This window comes from Buteo buteo, chromosome 5, assembly GCF_964188355.1.
Source record: "Buteo buteo chromosome 5, bButBut1.hap1.1, whole genome shotgun sequence".
In the NCBI taxonomy this organism is placed as follows: Eukaryota; Metazoa; Chordata; class Aves; order Accipitriformes; family Accipitridae; genus Buteo; species Buteo buteo.
Genome location: NC_134175.1, coordinates 32,349,452 through 32,365,433, shown reverse-complemented (window position 1 = coordinate 32,365,433; position 15,982 = coordinate 32,349,452). Strand labels below are relative to the sequence as shown.

General features: G+C 40.6%; 1 protein-coding gene across 3 annotated transcripts in view; it reads left to right on the top strand.

Annotated features, from left to right (window-relative positions):
- Positions 1–15,982, top strand: part of CERS6 (ceramide synthase 6) — a 131,937-nt gene that overhangs the window by 77,156 nt on the left and 38,799 nt on the right. The window lies entirely within an intron of this gene.

Here is a 15,982-nt window from a genome sequence, read left to right as displayed (position 1 = left end):
CCCTTTTTAAGGAGTCATCCCCTACAACAGAACTGTCTGCCATGTAATTGCAACTGCTAGTGGTGCAGATAGATTGCAAAACAACAGGAATGCCATACTGAAGTGTACATTTGACTGCAAAAACCTAGTCAAGTGACATAAACGTATGGAAGGCAGCTAGAAAAATAGCGGTGTAGTATGGAGGAAAAAAAACCACCAACAGGTATAGCTCCACTTCCACAGTTATGAAAGTTCCTCTTTCTTGAAACTATAGGATGTTTCAAAAGAAGAAAATGAAGTGCTTATCCTCATGTGTGCACTAACCACTGAGCTAGCCAATTACTGTGTGACAGCAGGAGATGCTCTGTTAGTGACCTACAATTTCTATGCGCACTTAGAGAGAATGTGATGGGTTAACCCTGGCTGGACACCAGGTGCCCACCAAAGCCGTTCTATCACTCCCCCTCCTCAGCTGGACAGGGGAGAGAAAACATAACAAAGAGCTTGTGGGTCGAGATAAAGACAGGAGAGATCACTCACCAATTACCGTCACGGGCGAAACAGACTCAAATTGGGGAAAATTAACTCAATTTATTACAAATCAACCAGAGTAAGGTAATGAGAAATAAACCCAAATCTCAGAACACCTTCCCTCCAGCCCTCCCTTCTTCCTGGGCACAGCAGCACTCCCACATTCTCTACCTACCTGCACAGCGGCACAGGGGGATGGGGAATGGGGGTTATGGTCAGTTCATCGCATGTTGTCTCTGCCGCTTCATCCTCTTCAGGGGCAGGCCTCATCACACTCTTCCCCTGCTCCAGCGTGGGGTCCCTCCCATGGGAGACAGTCCTCCACAAACTTCTCCAATGTGGGTCCTTCCCACAGGCTGCAGTTCTTCATGAACTGCTCCAGCGTGGGTCCCTTCCACAGGCTGCAGTCCTTCAGGAGCAACTGCTCCAGCGTGGGTCCCCCATGGGGTCATAAGTCCTGCCAGAAAACCTGCTCCGGGGGCTCCTCTCTCCACAGATCCGCAGGTCCTGCCAGGAGCCTGGTCCAGTGCGGGCTTCCCACGGGGTCACAGCCTCCTTTGGGCACCCACCTGCTCCGGTGTGGGGTCCTCCCCGGGCTGCAGGTGGAGATCTGCTCCACCATGGACCTCCATGGGCTGCAGGGCGACAGCCTGCCTCACCATGGTCTTCATCATAGGCTGCCGGGGAATCTCTGCTCCGGTGCCTGGAGCATCTCCTCCCCCTCCTTCTGCACTGACCTGGGTGTCCTCAGGGTGTTTCTCTTACATGTTCTCACTCCTCTCTCCGGCAGCTGTTTTCGTCTGTCCCCACTTTTTTTCCCTTCTTAAATATGTTATCCCAGAGGCGTTACCACTATCGCTGATTGGCTCGGCCTTGGCCGACGGCGGGTCCGTCTTAGAGCCGGCTGGTATGGGCTCTGTCGGACATAGGGGAAGCTTCCAGCAGCTTCTTAGACAAGCCACCCCTGAAACCTCCCCCGCTACCAAAACCTTGCCACACAAAGCCAATACAGAGAACCTGGCTTCCTAATGCTTTTTGTGAGTGAGGATGCTTCATTCTGCTGCTCAGCTGAGTTGGCATGTTCTTTGCCTCTTTTTGGAGTAAAATAGCAACAGCAATACATGCAGATGTTCACAGCCCTGGGAGAGTAGTATAGCATTTGTAAATGACATTTTGGATTGCTTACATTCAAGAATTTTAGAGCCTAAAGTCAGACTACCTTCATTTGAAATACAAAGAAAGAACTTGTCACTTCATGGTTTGGTGACTGTTTTTTTACATAGTTTCTGTATTACAGTTCACCTGTATTTCTTGATTATTGAGATTGTTAACCTTAGAGGAAGTAATTAGTTGTTGATATGCACAACAACTCATAGAATTGTTATATTTGGGGAAACAGGCATCTCTGTGATGAAGACTGTGAGTTCATATCCCTGTGGGAAATAAGACTGGGATGCAGGAATATGGGATGTTTACCTGGAGTGATGTCTCATGTGCCATTCAGGTATTGGAAGTTTCCTGCTATTTATCTTTCTATCAATTTTGTGGCTATTTTGGTATTAAACTATTTAATAGCTTCACTGTATGCTGTGTCTTGCATCACTTCTATGACTGATACTTCATCTTCAGTTTTCTTCAGAACATCCTGAGGTCTGTTCTGGATGCAATCATGTGTTCAGATGTCATCAAATACATTTCCATTTATTCTAGCTGTTAAATAAAACAATTTTGGAAACACTAGCATACACTTCCTCCTTAAAGGAAATGTGTCTCAGTTTCTGGTCACTAAGCTGGTAAGTTGGTAATGGCTTATTTTAGTCAGGTTCAGGACCTAATAAAATGCAACTGCTGTCACCGTTTGCTCTGGTTAGTCATGGCAAGATGTTTTGAAGGACCTCCAAGAGGTGGTGGAATCTTACTTTTGGCCAAAGTAATATTATCACTCAGATGCTCCCAGAAAAGTGAGGAGTTACTATTAGTGTGAAATCACTACAGCACTTCTGTGTGCATTTATACGATTTAATCTTATTTCCTTTAAATGGAAGCTTTTCTTAAAAGACAAATGGATGAAAACCACACACTGCTGGTATTATCCCAAAGTTATTTCCAGTGTTGGAAAATTAAGGTTGAATTGAGTGACTCTTACTATTTTAAAGAGCAAATATATGTTTTCTCTATTATGAAAGGCATACTTCATTGTACTCTGTTCACCTGTTTCTTTCTCAGCCATACAGGGTCTCAGCAGGCTGAGCATACATTATAAACACTTCCCTACACACTCAATAAAGCAGCATAATTCAGTCACAAATTACTTTGTCTAATAGACAAGGAAGGTTCTAATTTCACAGCTGTACATGAGGCTTTTTTGAGATCGGTACGTTTTTTTCTTAATTGTTCTTCTGAAGAGCTGAGTTCTATCTCCATGGAGCAATGGAGGTTACAGGTTTGGTTGATTACTTGTTTCTTTCTCTTTTTTCCTGACATGGTTTGTGTAGCCTTGCAAAGAATGACCTGACCTTGGAAAGCCCGACATGAGTGAGATCACTGGTAGTTTTCTACCAGCTGTACAGCATTTGTGTTTTGGCCTCTCTGTCTCAAGAATGACTATGGAAATCTCACGGATTATCTGAAGATGAGTAGTTGGGAGGAGGTACAACTTTATCCTTGCAGTTCTCTTGGAAAGGCTGGTTTGTCATAGTGGCCCATTTCCCTGAGGTCAGTTCTTCTGTTTTGTGCAGTCCAAGGCTTGTTGGCACTGGGAGTGGCAGGACCGTTCTGGGGAGAAACTAAATTTTATAAAATTCTATATAGTCCTCAGCTACCTCTTTTGTCAATATTTTCTACTTCTATCTTTGTCAGATCGCTACACTGCTTCTCCCCACTTCTTAAGCTGACTTTATTATTTTGGGGAGTGGATTTGGGAATCCTGTAAGTCTGCAGGTTTGACGTGTTCCTGTGGACTACAGAAAGGCTGCCTTGTTTCATTCCTCTCTTGTTGCCACCTTTTTACCATGATCATTTTATCCAGTATCAACACATTTTCCCAAAGAAACAGATAGCAATGACCTTAATTTAGCTCTCAGGGTCAATTGTGGTTCAGCAGGCTTGCATCAGGGTCTTTCATCTTTCTGGAGGTTATTTGTTCCTCTCGGTTCTCTAAAATATGAAGAGAATAAATAAGGAGTTTTATCTTAGTACGTTGCAATTTCCACAGTGCTAGTGAGAACAGGGTGTCTCTGACCTCCTTGCTGATACCATGCCCTGTCACCTGGCGGTTCAGTAAGACAGAGGGCAGCCAGGATTGTGATCGATCGGCTCTGGAGGTGCAGGGGAAGCAAGCCAGGGTGCAGAGGCTTTGAAGCCAACTGGTCTTTCTCAGCTGTCCAGTTTTCTAGTCTATTCTGCATCTGTTGTGATGTTTCCTTCCCATGTGATACCTGAAGGGTTGTTATATTATCTATTACTGAAACGTTGTAATTACTTTTGTTCAGTGAGCTTATCTGCCCGATACTGGATAAATACTCTCATTTAAATGAAGAATGTCAGAGGCCACTGTGGAGCCCTTTTAACACAATGTTGATATTTGATATTTTACTGTGCTATTAACAGAGGGATAATGTGATACGTATGCCACTCAGGGAGGAAAGGAAGCCTGCCTTTGGCAGATTGTACTTGCTATGAAATTGATTTGGACACTCTGGTTTTTTTGATTACTTTTTTTTTTTAATCAGAAAACAAATTGCTGAGTATCTGTAAGTGATGAAAATTGTTAAGTTAAAATAATTTTGGATGTTAAAATCCAATCATACTCTTATTCCTTTCCGTGAAAGTAGGGCTGAGCACTAGGTGCTAAATAAAACAATTTCTAATTGCGTGAGCAGAAAAGAGCATTCGTGCCAGAGTCTCCTGAAGGATGCTGTTGTGAAAAAAGGGGAAATGCCTTATTACATTTTTAAATAAGCATCATGAGTGGAAAAGGTTTCCAGTAAGACCAAAGTTAGATCGCGTCTAATGGAAAAGGAATTTGTTTCAGATGTCTCTTCAAAAGGGCATAAAAATTGTTGAGGGTATTTAAGAGAGATTAGTAGAGTGCTTTGGATATCTGAGATATAAATCATGAGTCATGCTGTGAGAAAGTTCAAAGTCAGTGGAGAAACTTAGTTCTAAATGATTCCAACACTTCAGTGTACATCATCAAGGAAAATGAATGCATTTTGGACAGTGGGGATTCATAAGAGAAGGCCAGTCAGCATAAGAGATAATTTATTGTGTAAGGCTAAGCTAGCTGGCAGAATTTATTTGTGGCTGAAAGGAAACAGAAGGTTTTTGAAAGAAACAAGCAAAAGGAGAGTATCAATGATATCCTAATTCAGTAATAGGACACTGATGGCAATAGGACTTTCAAATATAGACAACGGGGACAAATTTGACATAAGCATGGGGAGGAAAAGCAACGCGCTAATTTAGAAAATATATCTAGAATTGAATTTCACTTTATCTGCTTGGAATCCAGCTGGAGGTATTCAATAACATCAGAGTAATAAGTAAATGCTCTGTAATCAGCAATTTGGAGAGTTAAGCTGGTACTCAGCCATTCACAGTGTCTTTACTACTTGTACATTGCACTGTTGTTCAGGGCAGTGAAAGAGGGGCCACCAGACCTTGTGTCCCCCTGTGGACTGGTTGCCAATTTTGACTTCAGCACAGTATTCATCTTCTTGGCAGCCCAGCTTTCTGAAAGATACAAATTTTTCAGTGTCCTATACATAAAAATGGCAGATCTAGAGGAAGTACTTCCCGAAGTGTTTTATTTGGGCAATTTTATGATAAAAATAGTTTTAATTCATCTGGAAAGTAAGGTGGCTCATTCATACCTGTAGCGAAGTATTTTTGGCAAACCTCTATTGCCAGGAGCTTTTCATGTTTTGCTGTTCAGATGAATGAAGCAATCCTATTTTGCACAGCTAATTAAACCTGAGCAAAGAGTACATGTTTGGATATAAGAGCAGGTTATTAATAACCTGACTGGTGCTTTAAGTTGCCATTATTGAGTTGAACTCACTACTGAGGCACTGACTTGGAGCAGGATAGCTGTGTCCTCATTTAAGCTAGTATAACCTGTAGAACAGTACGAATTTTTACACAATAAGGGATTCAAGTCATAAAGCTGCTTCACTTTACACTTAAAGTAGTAGGGAAAAGAAGCTTGCCAGTTAAATAAATATATTATTGGTAAGCTTTTTTTTTTTTTCTTTCATATTCTATTCCCTTCCAGTGTTGCCCTGTTACACCTCTTGGAGCTTTCTCACATTTCTCCTGCTTATTGATGGTCTTGGCTACTGGCTATTGAACAATGACAGAAGTTAGCATGGGGAAATACTGCTTTAAGTTCAAATCTAATTCAGAGTTTTACTGCTGTTTTTTAACTGCTATTATCTCATATGTGACTTAAGGAGTTTCACATGTATTTCTGGGTTTTGTTTGTTGTTGTCCCGTCCCCAGGATTTGTAGACTCAAGAAACTTGGGGAGAGCAAACTCTCTCCTCTTGCCCAGTTACTCTAGTTTTTTGCTGTGCCCAAAATTTACTGTTTATGGTTTTATACTAAATTTAATACAAATTTAGCAGTTATAAAACATAAGCATAGTTCCTCTGTTCTCATCTCTTACTGGTCACTCTTATTGCTAGTTGTTTTAATAGATCAGTTGCAGAACACCACGAGTTATGTCTGAATAGATACTGGGAGGATGACAAATGGAAACAACTAAAGATTTGTATCTGTGCACTTCCTCAGCGGGAGGGGAAGACGAAAAACAAAGAGGAAATGGATGTAACATTTTATGTAGATGTAGACATTTTTAAAAGTTTGGGAAATTATTTTGGCTGTCTTCCTTTGCTCTAGTGAAGTAAAAGTTATCATGGCCACTGACTCAGAACTGAGCAGGAAAGAATTCCATGCAAACTGTGTTTTTATATTACAATTGATTAACATTTCCCCCCACTCTCATTCTGTTAGAGGAAAATACAATATGAGAGAGATTTTCTCACTGGGCTTTTTCCAGGCAGTACTTAGTACTTGTGGCATTATTAAGTACACCAAAGAAGTAGTTGAGTAGTAAAGACACTTACAGCCCCACAGGTGAATTGCCTTGATGCAGTATATATGCACTAACCTCAGAAAAATGCAATGGTTGCAGGAGTGGGAGGGGAAGAGGTTACTTTAGTCTGTCCTTACTCATGGTTGCTTAGGCTTATGCCTCGTTTTAGCTGCGCCTAGTGACTGAAGTGCTTAGAAATGGGTCCCTATCTAGTGACCATCGCACTGGTGTGGATGGAGATGGGGTGCTTTTGGCTCACCTGTTCCAGCAACCTGTCTGAAGGAGCTCTGCTCCCTCGGTCATCAGGTGGGACTTGGTGGTGTCTCTGTGTTTAGCAGCAGTCAGCTCTTCTGTCAAGGTTTTAGTGGCAGCACTGAGAGCGAGGAGTTCACTGCCTGTAGTGGCACTGTGTGATTCAAACACACTCTTGCCTCTCTGGGGATAAATTCTGGCCCTGTGAGCTACAGAAATCCTATATTTCTTATCAAAAATTCTGCAGTTGCAATAACTTTCTAATTTTCAGACTGTCAGGGATGATTTTGAGACCTTGCTGCAAAGTGCCTATACAAAGGTACACCAAAACACAACAGTTGAAGGAGTAGAAGGTGGAGGGGGCTTTTGTTTGTTTTTTCTCTATACAACTTTTTTCCAGTAGGGAATGTATGTATGTAGGTTCATAAATAACACAATCTTAAACATCTGGTTTTGTGCGTGAAGTTGTACCTCAGTGCTCACTTAGTAAGGAGTTGTTGGTTTGTTATTATTAAAAATTGGCTTTGTTTCCCTTTGTGGGCTGCATGCAGTTATGGAGCATATGTCAGTGAAGCAAGCCCTTATGGCACATGATGAATCCTGCAAAAGAAAGCAGCTCCCTGGGAATTTCCAAAAGTCAGCATCAGGAGTACAGTGAAGGACGTGGTAAACGCTTCCCATCAGCACATGGTATGGAAGTCAGTGGCTGGCCAAAGTCAGACAGATGCACTCTTCCAGCAGAGCAGCCACAAATAGGAGCTATAATTACAGAAAGTAGATATGTAATGATGAGTTTAGTTATTAACCACTTTCCTGTATGCCTTTTGAGTAACTGTAGTATCAGAGCACAGAGCGCTGGAAACCCTGGAGCTTTGTTGAAGCTGCATCCTGTAGGAAAACCAGAAGTACACTGAAATCATGCAGCTCTGCAGTGATGTACCAGGGGTGAACTGCCCTATTTATTTTTTTAATAATTTGCTCTTGGGATTTTTGCTGGTCTCTTAAAGGTATGATTTTATACAAGTCACCCTCCTACCAAGGCATGGTTTGCCAAGTGTAAACCTCAGCACTCTCTCTTTACAAACTAATTCCAGACCTACAGTTGTGTGTTGTCTGTTTTAATAAAATAAATTCATAAATATCCTCTTAGATACAAATTGTAAACTAATTGATGTGGTCTGGCTCTGTGATCAAAAAATACAAGGCAGCTTTAAAGCTAATGGATTTACCGCTGCTTTGCTTCACCAGAGTGTTTTCAGGCATCTGGAGTGCTCAGCTGAATGTGTCCACTACTTTTTAGGCACACTTCTTACTGTGCAGATAGTGACTACAAAATACACTGAGTAGTGTTGCTGGGAAAGCTGTTACCTGCAAATGAATAGGAACTTTAGCCTGGCTTCTACAATATTTATATAGACCCTCAGCTGCTCTAAACTGTCATAGCACTACTGGCTGCCCAAACTGCTCATGACAAAAGAGTCCTTGAAAATGTTACTATTACATATGAAGGCAAAAGTTTTAACAAGTTTTGCTTACTACAAAGCAACTAGCAGAGAAAGTGCCAGAGGAGGAAGGTACTCACATGAGAGCAAATATTTTGATGTCTAGGCCTGGTAAGGGGACTGGTGGCTGGCTGGTCAGAGCAGGGGGAGGAGATGCTACAGGCACCAGCTTCTCCAGCTGGAGTGTTCTTCACTTCTGTTCAATGAATGCATTGCCTCAATATAATGACCCTTCCAGATTCTCTAGGATTATCTGTTCCTTTTGCCATCTTCATTTTCCACATCATTTGGAAGTTGAAATTACATGCTTATCAGCACAAGATGTAAACACCAGATCTCTGTACATCATATTTTTAAAGGGCAAAGTGGATGTATGTGGTGCATGGAGCTTACTCTGCCTTTCCGGAGATCATTTTATTTAAATAAATCCAAACTTGAATTCATATTTTTTCTAAAAATATTTTTGTGCCCACACATATATTTGCATTTGAAATGTCAAGTGCACCTTCCAGTGATTGTTGTTAATCTTGGCTTTTTATGCGTCCTTCCATATATTTTATAGTTTCTGATTAGTAGAAGTATAATTTTTAATTATGTTTGGAAATCAGCAGTGCAGATTGCTGAAAGGCTGAGCACTCTTCGTTGCAAAAGCATTTTTCCCTCCTAACACCTTTTTTCTGCAGACACAAAGCACTAAGCTCTAGAGAAAAAAACAGTTCTTCAGAAACTTGTAATAGCTTGCTTAGTCACAATATATAAGAGAACCTCAGGAGGTCCATTGGCAATGTGTCACATTGTCTTCACTTCTATTGTCAGCTGTGCCAAGAAATATGAATGACTGCCTGGGTCTGTGAAGAATTTATGAAAATGCTATTCCTGGTGTGAGAAGCAACTGCATCCCAAACTAAATCACCAGTCACTGGAAGGAAGAACACACAGAAGTTGATGCAAAATAGTAGCCATGGATTTTGTTGTTTTGCTGAGTTCTCTTTGTTCCCAGCATGGTGTTCTGTCAGAACTTAGTGATTTTGTGGGTAGAGGGAAGTATACTTAATTTTGATGTGTAGGTGAGTAAACACTGGTGCTTGCAGAGAGTAAGTTTATTCCACAGTTCAGCGTGCCATAAATAATACCAGCCAGTGCTATTGGCATCGTTTGCTGCTGAGGTTGTGCCCTCTATGCCCGTCCCAGGTGGCCAGTAGAGACTGGAAACTGTCTGATGTATTTTTTAAATCAGTGAGACTTTAGTATGAGAAATGCTTAAGTAGGAGCAAACCAGATACAACAATAGCAAGGGATGATGTTAACATGCTTCAGATCCTGTCTTACCCAGGGTAATTTTTCAGAGGATAACAAGAAAAAAACACATGTGTAGGTAATCAGAGAAAGCTTCCAAGACATCATAAATCTGAAGTCCTTGAAGGCCAGGCAAACTTAGTGGAAGATGATAGAAATGTTGAAAAGTTGACTCAGAACGTTCTGGTTGTTCCTTTATAAATCTTCTTCTAAAAATCAAGGAAAATGAGGAAGAGTTTCATTTTCTTTCTGCTGGAGAGAAAAACACTGTAAAATATTGATACTTGTGAAAAAAGCAAGGTCACTTTCTGTGACTTGTAAAACTGTGACTTGTTTTACAACAATTAATACCAAGGAGTTTTTCTGTAAAAAGTGGAGAAGAAAAAAAGAAAAAAGTGTATTAGTTTGTACATTATATGCAGAAGCAGATGTTTTAATGGATGTATACTCTCCTTAAGAGAGAGAGGCTGCAGTAGTCTACACTTACATTGATCACCATTGAGCCAATTAAGATGGGGAAGGAAACCCAGGATTACTGTGGAATTTGCATCTAAGAGATTAATTTTTACACTAGAACATAGAGCCCCTGGCATGGGAAACTACAGAAGAATGCTTTTTGTGCTGCCTGGTAATCTGATTTTCTCTCTAATGTCAGCAGTCATTCAGCATACCATGCCAAGAGGATGCAGGTGTTGCAGAAAGAAAAAGAAAGCAAGTAATTTAAGTAATTCCCCTCTAAGCAAGTGCTTATTCAACCAAGTGATGTGCAAGAGGAATGCTTAATAATATACTGAAAAAGAAAAAATTGCTATAATCCCTAGCTGTAATTGGGAAAAAAGTGAACATTGAGATACTATTTAATTTAAGCACATAGAAGATCAAATGCAAAAAAAACCCCCACAACCCAACACCCCCAAACAACTGTTAATTATGAATAATTGTCCATCTGCTGATGTTGTGAAAGGTGCTGTTCACTAAAAGCCTGTAACTTTAAGTTCCTGGATAATAAAAAGAGGTGGAAAGTGTTAAATATTTCTATGTTTTGCAGTCAACAGAAAGATTGTAGTCTCCTTGTCCCCTGCTGTTACAATTGCGCTCTTAGGTAGATAAGCTGTAAAGCTCAGAATATGGCGAGGCATCGGTCCACAGGAGCAGGAGATGGTGTTCTGCCTGCAGTGGGAGAAGGCAGCTGCTGTTGAGGAAAAAAATATGTGTATGTCATATGTCTGCATCAGACAACGAACATTAGGTCTAGGGTTAAGAGCAAATTGCACACAGCATTTGGGGGGCTAAGTAAACCCTAACCAAGAAGAAATCTTCTCGCCTCAGTTGTACCACTTGTTTCTGTGAAGAGCAAGGACATGCTCTAGCTTGATGAAAGTAGTGATACAAATGCTGTGAGACGTGTTTGCCCCTATCAGCCCAAAATAAATGAGGGGGGTAGAACTTTGCCAGAAGTATGTATTATCTTGACTTTAATTAATACTGCTAATTTCTGTTCCACTTAATATTGCTTGTAGCTGTTGGAGACAAATTATGTAAAGCTGTATCCAAATACATTAACCAAGCCAGATAAAATCTTGGCCTTTTGAGACTGCAGAGTAGTAAGCATATACACAGTGAATGCTCAGGTTTTCTTATTGTGCTGGTTCTGTTTTACGAGGTCAAAAGTTTTCTAATTTCAAAAGCAACTTAAAATCTTTTGGGGGACTGAGGATGTCTCATTTTGATTTGAAATATGGTTTTGAGCATAAATAGGCTTTTGTGAGATGTGGGGAATCTGTCATGCTGTTCCTGGATTTTTACTTGCTGCGTTCTGATAAAAACAGCAGGCAGATTGTATTTCTTTATCTGCTGGAAAAGCCAGAAGATTTTTCTTACTCATCTGGGAATTTAGGAAGAACCCTTTGGGAGTTACAACATGCCTGTGTGGTCAGGCGTAAACCAGGTGCGTAACAGCTCTTTCTAATACTCCAAACTGCTAGGGCAGAAGCTGCTCTGTGGAGAGCTGGGTTTTGCTGTCATGAGACCTAGTGATAAACTTATGGAACTGTATCTTCAATATGTTACTTGTTTCAAGTTTATGGACTACAAAAAGAAAAAAAGAGTGCCAGCAACTCTGTATTCATTTTTTGCACATCTCTTATTTATCTATAGGCTCACACTTCCAAGGGCAAAGCAACATTAATGCTTGTGGGTACAACTTGCATACTGGGGTTACTAGTTGTGCTGGGTACAAGGAAAAATGTCTCAGTTGCTGATACAGCAACTTGCAGTGAGACGAACTGTGGAAATAACTTTAGCTGCCCAAAAGCAGTTACTTGCAAATTTATGTGACCTATGTGTATATATATTTATACTTACAGACACAAGCTGATTCTATAAAATGTGTGTGGAATTCACTTACACCCATGACATGCCTGATACACACACATTTGATGGCTGGCTTGCTGACAATATGGGAAAGTACTTGCTGGTGACATGTATGGCTCTCATCCATCCCTTTGAGAGCCTACCCTGTGGCCTTTGTGTGTTTCCCATACTCAGTGGGTTTTGCTGGGTACATATGGATGAGAGGGAAGTATTCTTAGTTATTTTTATTACTGTATAATGAACTAAAATTTACCTTGTTACTTTAAAATAATACTTCATCAGGTGCATCTTCTGCCTCCCTGATAAAATACACACAAAAATACCTTTCAGCCAAATCAGCTGTCTAGGGAACTGATCACAAATGGAAAATTTTTTATTGTACTACTTTTTTTTCCTCCATTTACTACCAAAACTGACCTTTCACATACTAGGTACTAGCAGCAATTTGAGCAAGACATGGATTTTCATTGCTCTGGGGCTTCTGAAAGCCAGGGCCCAATTATAAGCTCTCTTTAAATATAACTGAATGGGACAATGGATGCAAACTACCTGAGGCTTCTGACTAAGTATGCAGACATCTCAGATCATTTGTTCTTTTTTTTTTTTTTTTTTTCCTAAATCCTTAGTCATTCCCTTGTCTCAAGAGAAGTTTTGTTTCTGAAGGGGTTCTGAAAGATATTCCTGTAACAAAATGAAAATAATAGAGATTTGTTCCTTAATGCTATAAATTACAGCAGATTCAACAGCTGTTTGTCGTCATCCTCTGTCAATGATACTGCACTGATTAGGCACTGCACCGAAGTGTGGTAAAGCTTAAGTTTCTATCTGAACTTCTTTATGTTCTGTAAGGGAGGGTGTCAGCATTGTAGGGCTGGTGCTTTGTGCCTGACATAATTGGTACTGATGTTTTTAGTATTCTGTTTCCAGCTTAAGAATGCCTTTTTGTTATCAGGATCTTTGCATTTCCTCTCTTCTCCAGTACCCTCAGGTTCCTGTCTTCCCCAGAGATTATATACCAAGAACAAGAAGTAAAATGGAAATTTGGGAATTCAACAGGCAGTGGAAAACAGTAGCACACTTTTTATTTCATCAAAAAAAGATCTGTTGCAAAGCCAAGTCACTGACCTTTTCTCCCCATCCATCATGGCACTTCTCAGGAAGAGCTGGGCTCTGCTCCACGGTGAGCTTGCCTGGTGTGAGGAAGTTCACAGACGCATCCTGTGAGAACACACAGGGCTCAGGTGAGCCCTGAGAATGACGGTATTAGGTCCTTTCTGATTAATCCACCCTTCACTAGTCTGTCTAGGTGTCACACTGCGGACTGTGTGGGCTTTTTTAGGATTCTCTCTTTCCTGCTGAAGCCTGCACAGAGTATCCCACAGTTGTGAGGTTCACAGAGGACTAAACAAGATGCTTCTTGCTCCAACTATAACCATCGTCTACATGGAGAATTTAGGTTTCAGTCTAGAGGAATTTACAGAGGGGAAAGCTGTGCTTAAACCAAGCTCTTTCTCTACCTTTTCCCTAAAACCCTCCAGGGCAAGCATAACCAAAGTCCCCTGCTGCTGCAACTGTTAGAGTCAACTCAGGGATGCCAAGGCCAGTCAGGGGGAGGGGAGACTGGGATGGAAAGAGGGGTAAAGAAGGTGGTGTAGGTGCCCTGCTGTCTTAGCCACTGTTGCCCACATAGGATCCATTAGGTTTCCAAACAGGTACTCAGAAGCACTTTGTCTGAGATGGCAGCATGGTTTTCTGAGCCTTATGTGGCTCAGAAGAGGCAGATGTTCTGCAATGTGTTACTCTTTTGAGGTTTAATGCATATATTATATTGTTTGTTAGTTTGTGATATCCTTTCAGGCTCTGTGGTTATGGGTTCCTACTTTATTTAGGATTCAGCATTTTAATTGTATCTGCAGCTCCTGCAGCAGGCATCTCTCTGAAGAAGCCTTAAGATGTCATAATATTTGAAAGAGAAAAATGTGCATTTTTTGATAGCACCTGTAATTTAGGTAGCAAAATAATTGGGGAGAAAGCATCTCTTATCTCTTGTTGAATCTGATATGAAAGACAGTTACAGCTTTTCAAACCTGGCTAAAAATATGAATTATCCTACAATATTTGGATGGATCTAACTTAGGCAGCTGTCAGACAGAAATATTTTAGGTTCTGTATGTTAGTAACACTTGCAGAGGGGCTGTGGCTGTTTCCAAAGACCTTTTTTGTTGTGTGAAATGAGGGGAACTCACTTAGCACAGTAACTACTGTGGAGATGTTTGAACAAATAAATTATTGCATGAAATAATTATTCCTAATAGAAGAATAAGATTGTATGGACTTTAATCATTCTTACAGCATCCTTGTGAGTGGCATATCAGAAACTCTAGGAGGTCTGTTACTTTTAACATTGGTATTCTGCTCAGGTTACAGTAAGAATTATTCCTTGCCATTTCAGGAGCACTGGGGGTATGGGTGTGCAGGTTTTATTTTATCTTATTTTCCATGTGAAAGACACATTCAAAAAACTAGGAAGAGCCTTTAGTAATCATATTACATCACTGTTAACCAACAAAGGCTATAAGGACCTTCTGTAAGACCAATCGCAATTAGAACTTAAGTATCAGTTGGGAATTGGGCTATAATTCTGGCTAGAATTTATCCTGTCTTTTGATATGGTACAAATCCTTCCTACCTAGCCTGATTCTCAGCCTGGGGTTTAACATTCTGCTTAGTGTTCATTTTATTTGGTTTCACACTCACCCATTGTCTTTTGCATGAGTTTGTTGTTACGCTTTGCCTGAGCTGAACTACTCCACCTGATGGTAAAAACAAGAAAATGTCGTCTCATGCAATGAGGATTTATTTGAAAAAATGTAATCTAGTGGAAGCATTTAATGCTGTAAGGGTATTTGTGCCTTAATCCAAGAGACTTACTAATGATGTTCTGTCTCCTTTGTACTTGGATGTAGAGCAGTTAAGGTTATGTAAAGGAGTTGCACAAAGATCTTGCATCCATGGTTTTCTCTCATGTTTCTAGTGAGATACCCAGTGCGTGGGTACTTGTACTGTAGACATGTGCTTCTCAAAGTCCAGATGCTGCCAGAACCTAAGATGCAGCTGTGCTTTGCAAGACATGCATATCTGAAAGGAGTTGTTCCTGCTCATGCACAAAAAGGGAAGAGTGGCTGCTTGGTAGCTGTTGATTTGATCATGTTCTTACTAGCCGATATGGAAATACTTAATGGTTGAGTATGTTAGGTAGAAGAGCATGTCTGTATGGTATTTTCTATCTCAAGTCCACTTAGTTGCACAGAAAAAGAGGTAAAACGAAAGAACTCTGAAAGAAATAACCTGCTTACAAGAAAAGATTTAAAAGACTCTCTTGCGGCATTGAAAGACAAATAATCACATAAATCTTGTACAAGCAGCAAAGAAACAGGAAGCATAACAGAGCTGCATGTTCCCAAGTCTTTTAGTTTGCTCAGCTTTTTGCAATGCAATCTGTAGATGCATACTACAATAAATTTGTCTCTGGCACCTTTCATGTTGCCCTAAGATATCAGAGTATTTTCTGTGTGGTAGCAAGATCTATCACTTCTGGACGGTCATGTCTTCAGCCAGGAATGAAAAAGGTATGATTTGCTATCATGAGCTGATGTGGCTGGGCTAAAGGATGGATCCTGTATGGAAGGATGCTTATATGTAACAGCACATGAAAGGAATGTTCTTTAAAATGTTTGAGCAGCCTAAGGCCAAGATTTCCTGTGCTATTGAGAAGGTAATGTGAGATCTGACCACCTGAGCACAAGCTGATTACATTCAGCCTGCACTCTTGCAAAAGAAAGGTCATGGTGCACCAACCAAAAATCTTTGTGAACAGGCAGGTTGCTCTAATTCATGCTGTGAAACTTTGAGGAATCTCCTTGTTGTATTCAGTTTTCATAGCCTGTATTAA